This window comes from Lepidochelys kempii, chromosome 1 (assembly GCF_965140285.1).
Source record: "Lepidochelys kempii isolate rLepKem1 chromosome 1, rLepKem1.hap1, whole genome shotgun sequence".
Lineage (NCBI taxonomy): Eukaryota > Metazoa > Chordata > Testudines > Cheloniidae > Lepidochelys > Lepidochelys kempii.
In genome coordinates, this window is record NC_136380.1 from 70,981,568 (window position 1) to 70,993,659 (window position 12,092).

Consider the following 12,092-nt stretch of genomic DNA (forward strand, 5'->3'; position numbering starts at 1 on the left):
TGCCTCACCATCTTTACTGCTACTTAAACCCATGCAGTGTGCAGTGTCTAAATATTACATGCTGCCATAAATGTAGATGTATCTATAGGGTGTGTATGCCGTAATGTACATCTTTTACCACCATCTTCTAGCTCCTCAGTGTACCACTCTTACCAACTCAGATGCTCTTACACATGGCTAGGTGAGTGTATGTCAACCTAGGGGAGTCTGAGTACAAAGGAGCCTAATTAGGTGTGCGGTGTCTATACTCTTGTAAGAGTAGTAAGGGATTAATTTACACAACTTTATACATCACTGCTTAATTTGATCCATCATCTGTAAACCTAATTTTGATTTATTTTATTTGGCTTTTACATACTTGGTTTCATTTTCATTTGGCAAAGAACTCAAAGAATTCACATTATTAGCACAATTATGTGTAGAATGGATTGATTTCTAATTAGCAAATAATAATGTATTGCCTGCCAAATCTATTCTTCCTTGACGATTGGAAACAGTTACATTTGAGAGTCTGGATAAGGAAAAAGAAAAGGAGTACTTGTGGCACCTTAGAGACTAACCAATTTATTTGAGCATAAGCTTTTGTGAGCTACAGCTCACTTCATCAGATGCATATCGTGGAAGTTTGAGCTGTAGCTCACGAAAGCTTATGCTCAAATAAATTGGTTAGTCTCTAAGGTGTCACAAGTACTCCTTTTCTTTTTGCGAATACAGACTAACACGGCTGTTACTCTGAAACCTGTGGATAAGGAAAGGATAACATTTATGGATCAATGGGAAAATAGAGTCAATATTGTATGGCATGGATGTCAGTGATGTTCAAAGATGTTTGTTATTGCCATTATATAATGTAATCACATAGAGTGAATGGTCATAATTTAGATTATTTCCTTTGTTGATATGCAGTGCATGGTGTTTAGACAGGTCTATGAATTATTTATTTTTTGGCCAGACAGAAGATGAACAGGATTATTTTATGCTCTAATATACAGGTGCATTGCAAAAAGGGATTGTGATGGGATAGTCTGCCTCTAAAGGCAGTAGTGGCTACTGGTCAGCCCACTGTGCTATGTGACATGGCCCTTTAAGTGTTTGAAAGTGTTTGTATGTCCAATATAAGGACATAAGGCAGATGTGGAGGGAGAGAAAAGAGTCCTGGCAATGAATGGTGCTTGCAAGGAAATCCTGCCACTTTAACAACCTGGGGTCAGGAGTCTTGCCCTCTCTGCAAGTGTTAATACACAAACAAAATTATGACAATTAGCATTACAGAGACTTGGTGGGATATATTGCATGACTAAAATGTTAGTATCAATGACTGTTGTTTGTTTAGGAAAGACAAGCTGGGAAAAAGGGGAGGAGAGGTTGCACTGTATAATGAAGAATTTATACAGAAGCGACATGCATTTCTGTTGAAAGTCTTTGAGTGAAGATAAAAGTGGAAAAAATAAAACAGGGGCAATGTCATTGTAGGGGTCACAGTAGGCCAGCAAATCAAAAGAAGGAGGTGAAAGTATTTTTAGAATAAATAACAGGTATCTAAAGCATGGGTTCTGGTAGTAAGTGGGACTTAAACCAAATATCTGTTGCAAAAACAACACAGTAAAACACAGAGTGTCCAACAAGTTGAAGAAGTGTTGCGGGCAAAAAGGTGGAGAAACGAATGTAATAGGGAGCATCTATTTTAGATCTGATTCTGATTAATGGGGAGGAATTTAAGGTGGAAGGCAACCTGGTTGAAAGTGATCATGAAACAACAAAGTTTTTGATTCTGGGGAAAGAAAGGAGTGAGAGGAGCAGAATAAAGACAATGGGCTACAAAAAAGCAGACAAACTCAGGCAATGGTTCTAGGGGAAGGAAATCTATGGGGAAATAGGAGTGCAGGAGAGCTGGCAGTTTCTAGAATAGACAATATTCAAGCACAAAACTAACTATCCAGATGAAAAAGAAAAATATGAAGAATAGTAAGAGACCATATGGCTGCAACAGGAACTCTTTAACGATGTGAAAACTGAAAAGGAATTGTACCAAAAAAGTGGAAACAAGGACAAATTGCTGAGGATAAGTATAAAAGAATAGCACAAACATGTAGATACAAAATTCAGAAAGGTAAAAAATAAGTTACAACTAGCATGAGACCCAAAAGGCAATAATATTAGGCGCAAGAGAATGATGAAGGAAAGAAAGTAGAGCACCTAACACAGATGATTGCTCTGTTTTTGTCCTTTTTTTCCTTCAGTTTTCACTGAAAAGGATCATTTTGACCAGATGCTTAATACAATTAAACAACAAGGGAGAAGGATTTGGGACCAAACTAGAGAAAGAAGAAGTTAAAGAATATTTAGACAAGTTAGATGTATTCAAGTCAGCAGGACTTGATTAACTTCACCATAGCATACTTAAGGAACTAAACGAAGTAATCTCTGAACTATTAGTGATTATCCTCAAGAACTCAAGGAGGACAGGTGATATCCCAGAAGACTGTAGAAGGGAAAACATAGTTCCTACCTTCATAAAAGGAGAAAAAGGAGGATGTGGGGAATCACAGACCAGTGAGCCTAACTTTGATCCCAGAAAGATACTGGAAGAAATTATTAATCAATTTGTCAGAAACTAGAGGATAGTAAGGTGATAAGTAATAGCCAGCATGGATTTGTCAAGAACAAATCGTGCCAAATCAACCTAATTTCTTTCTTGGAGAGTGTGACTGGCCTAGTGGATAGGGGAATGCATTAGACATGATATATCTGGACTTTAGCAACATTTTTGATAAAGTCCCACATGATATCCTCATAAGAAAACTAGGGAAATATGGTCTAGATGAAATTATTATAGGGGAGTACAAAACTAGTTGAAAGACCATACTCAAGAGTAATTATTTACAGTTTGCTGTCAAACTGGGAGGTCATATCTAGTGGAGTCATACAGGGAGTCTGTCCTTGGACCAGTACTGTTCAGTATTGCCCAAAACTTGGATGATGGAATGGAGAATAAGTTTATACAATTTTTATACACCACTTAGGTGGTAGGTGTTGCAAGCACTTTAGAGGAAAGTGTTAGAATTTGAAATTATCTTGATAACTTGGAAAACTGGTCAGAAATCATGAAGATGACATTCAGTAAAAACAAGTGCAAAGCACTACAATGAGGAAGAAAAAATCAAAGGCATAAATAAAAATTGGGGATAACTTCTTAGTTACTGCATAAAGGATCATAAATTGAATGAGTCAACAGTGTGATGCTGCAGCAAAAAAGGCAATTGCCATTCTGAAATATATTAGCAGGACTGTTATATGTAAGAGACAGAGGTCATTCTTACATGACTAAGCACTACTCAGCACTGAGGAAACCTCAGCTGAAGTACTGTGTCCTGTTTTGGGAGACACACTTAAAGAAAGATGTGAACAAATTGGAAAGAGTCCAAAGGAAAGCAACAAAAATGACAAGTGCTTTGGAAAACATGATCTCTGAGGAAGGGTTCAAAGAATTGGGCATGTTTATTCTACAGAAGAGAAGGCTGCGGGGAACATGGTAATTTATTCAAATATTTAAAAGTTGTTATAAAGAGGATGGTGATTAATTGTTCTCCATGTCAACCAGGAGTAGGACAAGACTTAATCTACTTATTTTTCAACAAGGAGATTAGGGTTATATATTAAGGGGGAAAATCCATAACTCTAAGGATAGCTAAGCACTGGAATGGATTACCTAGGGAGGTTGTGAAATCCCCATCACTGAAGGTTTTTAAGAACAAGTTTCAGAGTAACAGCCGTGTTAGTCTGTATTCGCAAAAAGAAAAGAAGTACTTGTGGCACCTTAGAGACTAACCAATTTATTTGAGCATAAGCTTTCGTGAGCTACAGCTCACTTCATCGGATGCATGCTGTGGCAAGTGTAGAAGATCTTTTTATATACACACAAAGCATGAAAAAATACCTCCTCCCACCCTACTCTCCTGCTGATAATAGCTTATCTAAAGTGATCACTCTCCTTACAATGTGTATGATAATCAAGTTGGGCCATTTCCAGCACAAATCCAGGGTTTAACAAGAACGTCTGGGGGGGGGGGGGGTAGGAAAAAACAAGGGGAAATAGGCTACCTTGCATAATGACTTAGCCACTCCCAGTCTCTATTCAAGCCTAAGTTAATTGTATCCAATTTGCAAATGAATTCCAATTCAACAATTTCTCGCTGGAGTCTGGATTTGAAGTTTTTTTGTTGTAATATCACAACTTTCATGTCTGTAATCGCGTGACCAGAGAGATTGAAGTGTTCTCCGACTGGTTTATGAATGTTATAATTCTTGACATCTGATTTGTGTCCATTTATTCTTTTATGTAGAGACTGTCCAGTTTGACCAATGTACATGGCAGAGGGGCATTGCTGGCACATGATGGCATATATCACATTGGTGGATGTGCAGGTGAACAAGCCTCTGATAGTGTGGCTGATGTTATTAGGCCCTGTGATGGTGTCCCCTGAATAGATATGTGGGCACAGTTGGCAACAGGCTTTGTTGCAAGGATAGGTTCCTGGGTTAGTGGTTCTGTTGTGTGGTATGTGGTTGCTGGTGAGTATTTGCTTCAGGTTGGGGGGCTGTCTGTAGGCAAGGACTGGCCTGTCTCCCAAGATTTGTGAGATACTCACAAATACTCAAATACTCAAATCCAGACTCCAGCGAGAAACTGTTGAATTGGAATTCATTTGCAAATTGGACGTTCTCCCAAACCCTCAGACGTTCTTGTTAAACCCTGGATTTGTGCTGGAAATGGCCCAACTTGATTATCATACACATTGTAAGGAGAGTGATCACTTTAGATAAGCTATTACCACCAGGAGAGTGGGGTAGGAGGAGGTATTTTTTCATGCTTTGTGTGTATATGAAAAGATCTTCTACACTTCCCACAGTATGCATCCGATGAAGTGAGCTGTAGCTCACAAAAGCTTATGCTCAAATAAATTGGTTAGTCTCTAAGGTGCCACAAGTACTCCTTTTCTTTTTAACAACAAGTTTCACAAACACCTGTCAGGAATGGTCAAGATCAGTAGTACTCAAACTGAGGCTCGCAACCCACAAGTGACTCTTTAATGTGTCTCCTGTGATTCTTTGAAACACATGGTATTAAAACACTGTGTGATTTAATTATTAACCAATCAGGATGCCTTTACTATGTTGTTAAACAATTGTTGTAGATAATATAATAATAATACATTGGTCAGTCATTTTTCTTTGAGAATAGTATATAAATGAAACAATGAGTTCACCCTATTGTGAATAACAGTCCATGAACCAACTACTGTGGCTCTTTTGGGTAATGTTGATCCCAAATGGGATGTTATTTTGATGCACATTATAGTGAAAACATCAGCTCTGTATGTGTGTGTGTGTGTGTGTATGTATACATATGTGCATATAGCTCTTCTAGTATACTTCATAAATTGAATCAGTTTTACTTATAGGATATTGCTGATGTGACACATTAGAGAAGTAAACTTTTGATTTCTCCTCCCAGTAGGAAACTGCCATCTTAGCCCAGTCGTCTTAGATGTATCAAGTCAGATGGTTTTCAGCACTGTAGCTCAGTTCCTTGTCAAGCTAACAGTTGAAAAAATGGACCCTAGGGAAAGCAAACTTATCACCAGCTTTCTTGTTCTACTGTGAAAACACTGATGACTGTATAATCGGGGTGACATTGGCAAAAAGCCTATGTAATTTCTTAGCTAAGACAGTTCTCTTTTCCAACTAGGATTCTTCTGAGACTTCTTGATATGTCAAAAAAAGATTTTTTGGGGAGGGGGACAGGCGGGAAAGGAAAGACTCTGTAATACTATGAATAGAACAGTAGTGAATACTGACTGGACATAATATTTAACTATTTAAACAATAATTAATTCAAATCCTTAATTTCTTGTTTTATTAAACTTGCCTGTGACACAGTAATAACAAAAATTCCAAACTGAATGACAAGGAAACTGAAACTATTACCATGACGTCTCAGGTAAATGTTAGAAATAAAAAAAAAGATTAAGTCAGCAGTTAACCCTTTAAATGTTCTTTGGTTGCTGTGGTTGTTTTTGCTCTAAAAAGTCACATGTACAGTTTTAAAAAAATCAGTATACTGAAAAGTGAAGAATCCATAGTTAAGGCTGCACGTCTTTCATGAATTCCATGACTTCCTGGGAACTCCGTGACTTCCGCAGCTGCAGCAGCTGGTGTGGCTGACCCCAGGGCAGCCCAAGCAGTTGGGGCAGCTCTTTGGTTAGCCGCACCAGCCGCTGCTCCAGGGGCCCCAGGCAACCGGTTCCAGGCACTGTCCTCCACCCAGGCTGCCTCCACCCGGAGGAGCAGAGGCAGCAGCGGCGGGGCTCCGGGCCACCGCCTGCCCAGAGGAGTGGTGGCAGCAGTGGGGCCACAGGCTGCCCCCGCTGCCCAGAGTGGTGGTGGTGGGTCCACGGGCCACCCCCCCACCTGGAGGAGCAGTGGTGGCAGCGGGGCCATGGGCCGTTCTCCCAAACCCTGAGGACTGGTGGTGGTGGGGCTATGTGCTGGACCCCACCCAGAGGAGCACTGATGGCAGTGGAGTCCCAGGCTGTCCCCCCACAGGAGGAGCAGCAGTGGCAGGAGCAACCCCCGCCCCAGAAGTAGCATCCCCGGGGGCACAGCACCGGGGATTTAGTCATGGGTATTTTTAGTAAAAGTCATGGACAGGTCACATGGACTGGTCCATTTCACTCATTGATTCTAAAGTAAAAGCTGAGCATACAGTAAAAGTGAAAAGGTAAAGGACAGAACACTCCTAAGGGTGATAATGTATATGCCAACAAAGTTTCACGTTTTCAGTAAAATGATACTACTGATGACAATGGGGGGACATGGGAAGAAGTGTGTTCTCAGCATGGAAAAAGGTTTATAAAAATGTAGGTCTGAAAGAGACCTCTAGAAGTAATCTTGTCTAATTCCCCCCACCCCCCAGTAAGGCAGAATTAAGTATATCTACACCAGTGATACTCAGACTTCCGTAGTTCAGAATCCAAATTTAGTGATCAACAGTTCCCCAAAGAGCCACTGCTTGTTTCATTTACTATTTTATATACACTTTTTGTGATCCTCACTACAGTTATAATGGTAGAACATTACTGAAATGATTATGAGATTGACAGTTGTCTCAATGTGAAAGCTGTGACCTGACCATATTTCACTTCCTTCATGTCTCAAATATTAGAGGTCCTCATTTCTCAATGTCCCCTACATGCCATGAAGGTACTAATTTATGTCATTCAGGTATACAGGTTCTCTGGCGTGGTAGGAAGGTGCCTTATATGAAGGAAGTAATAATGTTCTGCCACTGTATTTATCAGCCACCTATCCTGCTTATCAAGTGCTAGAACTGCTTTATCAACATTTGTAGACTCACGTGTAGCATCTAGTACTAAAGTCTTGTTATAAACCGGCCTGTGTCCTTCAGATTCCAAATAATACAGCAATACTCATTAATACAGTGTTAAGATACCTTGGTAATAGAATAATTAACTTGCAAACAATTCAAGAAATATAAGTTACACTGTTGTCATGCAATAGCTGGTTTTCCAATCTGTGATCGGAAGAATGAATCTTAGTGATTTTTCAGCAGACTGCAAAATGGGGTATCTAAAAACAGAAGCAAAAGCCTAGTTATATTTTAGATCAAGCAAGCAAGCAATTTATAAGATTTAAATGGATCCTTAATTTAAGTGTACCTCCCCCAGTTTAGAGTTTGACAGCTGCTGGATTGACAGGCTGAGCCTCGTGGAGGGGATCAACACATGAAATTACACCTGTAATGGCTATCAGAGCCCTCTCACCCATTTCTCAATCTGCCTCAAGTCAGAGGGGGGCCAAGAATGGACTGGAAACCCCTGCTTAGGCCAATAGGGAAGCAGTTTACTGAGCCAGTGAGGAACCATGGCTGCTTGGACACCTCAGTGGGAGGGGAACAGCCTGACTCAGAGATAAAGAGACAAGATTTAGTTTGAGTTTGGGAGCTGTGTGTGAGAGAAGCAGAGAATCTCTGATTAACTCCTGAATTGCTATGGGAAAGTTTCAATTGTCAGGCATTTCGGCCCTGTGGAGGTCAGCATTCAGAGTGGCAGAGATCTGACCCAGAGACAGCTCCTGAGAACCAGCCAAGACCTCCACAAGACTCCAGGCGACAGAGCCAGTGAACATGATAGGAGTTAGGAGTGGACACTGCCCTGCCCAGGGGCGAAGACACTGGAAAAGGACCCCTTGTTTTGTTTAAGCCAGCATTCATAGGGCTGGAGCAGTCATCTGTGGATTTATCCTCAGCATACCGGCCACCTGGGGCAGTGTCAGGGAGAGAGCTGGGAAGATTTGTGGTGGGAAAGTTTTTTATTTGTTGATGTTTAGTACTTATTAGTTAACCCTATCTATTTCCTTTCCCACTTACTATTTTCTTGCCCCCATTAAGAGCCTCCTTTGTTATTTTGGGGTGTGTCATTTCTTTGCTGGAGTTTGTTTTGAGTTTTTTATAGTTTCTTGTGTACTGGGTCTTGATACTCCTTGCCTGTTAGTAGCTTTATTTTCAAGGGACAGCATCCTTTGTGTCTCAGGCACAGTGAGGAATCAACTTGGGTGGAGGCAACAAGTGTCAGAAAAACAACTCAGGACCCAACCCATGTGAAAAGAGAAGAGAAACTGCTCCAAGTAGCAAGCACCAGGGAGTGGGTTTGAACCAGATCTCAGGGGAAGAGCTACGTAAGCAAACTCAGTCTGTAAGTCCCTTCCACAATGTTGTCTTTCTCCTCTGTTTCCACAGGTTGCTTCCCTAATTTCTCCTCTGTTTCCCTAATTGCTTCCTCATACCTTTCCCCCCTGGTGTTCTTCAGAATGTGTTGCATTCCCTCATTCCTGCTTGATTAAATTAGTATGAGAGGAAACAGTCAATTTTAATTCCCATAGAGGTAGCACTACAGGTGCAGATAAATGAATATGAGCAAAATCTGTTTGTGAAGATCTGACTAACTAGTTTCCTCCTCCTTTAAAAGAGAGAAATGTTACTGTGGCGTTGATTCAACTAAGTACATTGAAAATTCTTTAATATATTTCATGAGACTCTTCTCCCGCTCTTTTTGAAGAGCTTTTCAGATTTAAGAATAGAATACAATCTAGTATCAGAAGATTAATGATATATCAATTTTCAATCACAGTTCAGCATGATATTAATCTGACCTTGAACTCTACAAGACAAAAAGACAAATTGAACTGTGTATAACTTAAGGTAATGAAGAACAACACAACAAAAGCCACAACAAGAATTGGTAGAAACTAGATGACTCGCTAAACTATTTTTTCTCTCTATTTTTCAGTAATATTCTGTTTCAGATAAAATAATCTGTTAATCATTGGAGAGAACACAACCACCTACATAAGATATATCTACTAATATTTTTTAAAAGGACCATTCTGAAAGAATTTGAAACAAATATGGAAAGTAGCTATCCACTCAAGGGTATAAATTTAATATGAATAGGAACACCAAGAGCCAAAACTATAATATTTTGTAAATAATTAAAGAGCACCATCAGTGAACATGGTATTTTAGAAACAGTACAAGACAAGGGCCCAGATTTTTCAAGATGTTTTGCTGCTGAGCTCATTTTCAAAAAGGATTTAGGTACTTAGGAGCCTAAATCCCATTGGCTGTTCAAATAAGTCTCCTATGTTCCTAAATCCCTTTTAAAAATGAGACTAGGGCTCCTAAATCAGTTTGGCATTCCAAAGCTGAATGCAGCAGTGCCTACATACCTTTAAAAATCTGGGCCAATATAAACACCCCAAGCACTTGCAATCTATAGAGACAAATGTGTTACAAGGGGAAACAGTTCCAACACAAAGGGATACAGGCTTCATTAAAATGTAAAGTTTGTTATTAAAAACCATGAATCATGTCTTCCCAAATGTTTCAGGCAGAACAAGGATGCTGCATGTCAAATATTAATTTAATTAAGCCAGCCACTTTAGTCTAATCTAAGCAAACCGTGGCCTTCTAGTCCTAGCAATCAATAATGGGCTTCTGTATATTATAAATGGGACTGCTAATCAAACAAATCAGCCATCACTTAAAGGAAGAATAGCAGGAGAACTATCTTAAGTTCTTATGCAAATAACATATACATAATCCTGCACCCATAGCCCAGCAACCCGCCAAAGTAGTTGGGCCCTCGGCCCATACCCTAGTAAGGGTCTAAAGGAAGGGTTTCCTTCCCCAGTTGTGAAGCAACTGTGGACCCATTTGCAGTGGATAATAGAGTCTGGGATCTGGCATAGCTTCCACAGGCCCCTACAGATGTAAGACCTTTGGGTAGGATGGCATACTGAAGTCACAGCTAATCGTCTAGTCCACTTCCACCATCTCCTCTGCCCACCCCCCCCACACACACACTCACAATCTGCCCAGTGTTCCCACTTCCAGCTTTGTGGACTGTCATGCAAGGAGGTTCCCATACCATACATATCCATCTACCATACAGCCTTCACACCTTGTGGGGAACAACCACACCTTTTTTGCTGACAACGGACTCTCTGCAGCTGCAGAGAAAGGTGCTGGATTCGATCCTTAAAGTGCTCTGTAATGCCTTAAAAAAGAAATTGAAACAACACTATGTGTAATATATTTGTGTTTAACACATGTTAATTTAATGTGTTGGTTATTATTTTAATATATCAAGCTCTCCCCTTTCCTTCCTTCAAAAGAAGAAAACCAACCTAAAGCATGTAACCAACTTGGTAAACCCTCGCTGTTCTACTTAGTTGCTTAAAGTGCTGTCTGTTGCATCCCATCCATCTTTTTTCACAAGTACTCCTATTCTTTTTATTGTTTTTACAGAAGTTATCTTGTCTTAATATTTTCCCATCCAGTAGCTATCAGATGATTAATGGTATCTGAATTTGTAAGAAAAAACTCTTATAAGCTTTGATAATACAGGTCAGAAGGTAGAAAACATTAATGGTCAGCTCAAAACAGCAATTCAATAGTGTCCAAATAAAAACAGGAACTAGATTCCAGGAAGTAACAGTCAAGCAAGAAAAGGGAAAATGCAGTACTTATTGTGCTTTTTGGTGGCACCCTGTAACCCCAGAAACTTTCCCAGTGTTGTCCCAACATTATGCACTAACAGTTTCAGGAACAAACAATAAGGGCCCGATTCTGTCCTCTTACTCACATTGAGTAGTATCTTACTCTGTAAGTAGTCTCTCTGAAATCAGTATGAGTCCCTATGGCAGAATTTGATCCTAAAATAGCAAGAGAGACCATCAGGTGAGGTGCTTGTTCTATCCTATCATAGATAACCTTAGATTAAATGGAACTCGGGAGTTCCTTCCCTACTTCACCCCAGTGCTGTAGTTCAATGAAAAGAAATAACAAAACTGTGGGCAAATGCAACCCTGAGACCCACATTTATCTCAGCTGTTCTCCAGATAGGTGTGGAAATTGATTTGAAACATTATTGTGTAACCCACGGGAGAAATACAAGCAACATCTGCAATAAGTAGAACATCTCAGAAAATGTAACCCTTTAAGAATCAATCCTGTAAAGCGTAGACACTGGAGGAAAGGAGCATTAGGATAAAACAGATTTGAAAGAAGCTAGAGTTTTCTTCAAATAAGTTATTAAGCTTTAAGGAGATCAGGTAACACTCAAATATGTAAACCTCTTTGACACATTTAAAGGAGAAATACGGATGAATCTGAAAGGCACAAGTTATTCCATAAGACTTCATCTTAATAATAATGTAGCTTGCTTCTCTGGAAGCTGCATTAATGTGGAGAGCAAAAAAGTCTAAGATTTAGTTAATTTTGGAACCGCTTCCCATAAGAGCTAAGGAGATGGCATGCTCAGCTTGCCCTATGGAATTTGAATGTCATGAATTCCTGGGTTGAAACATAATTTAATAAAGGTCACTTACCAAGGTAGAGAATGGGGGAGATAAGAAAATAAAATCCTAACTGGTACATCTGCTTAGAGTAAACCAGGCTGACACAGAGTTATTAATTATCATTGATGCCTTCGGGTTGGAATAAAGTAGTC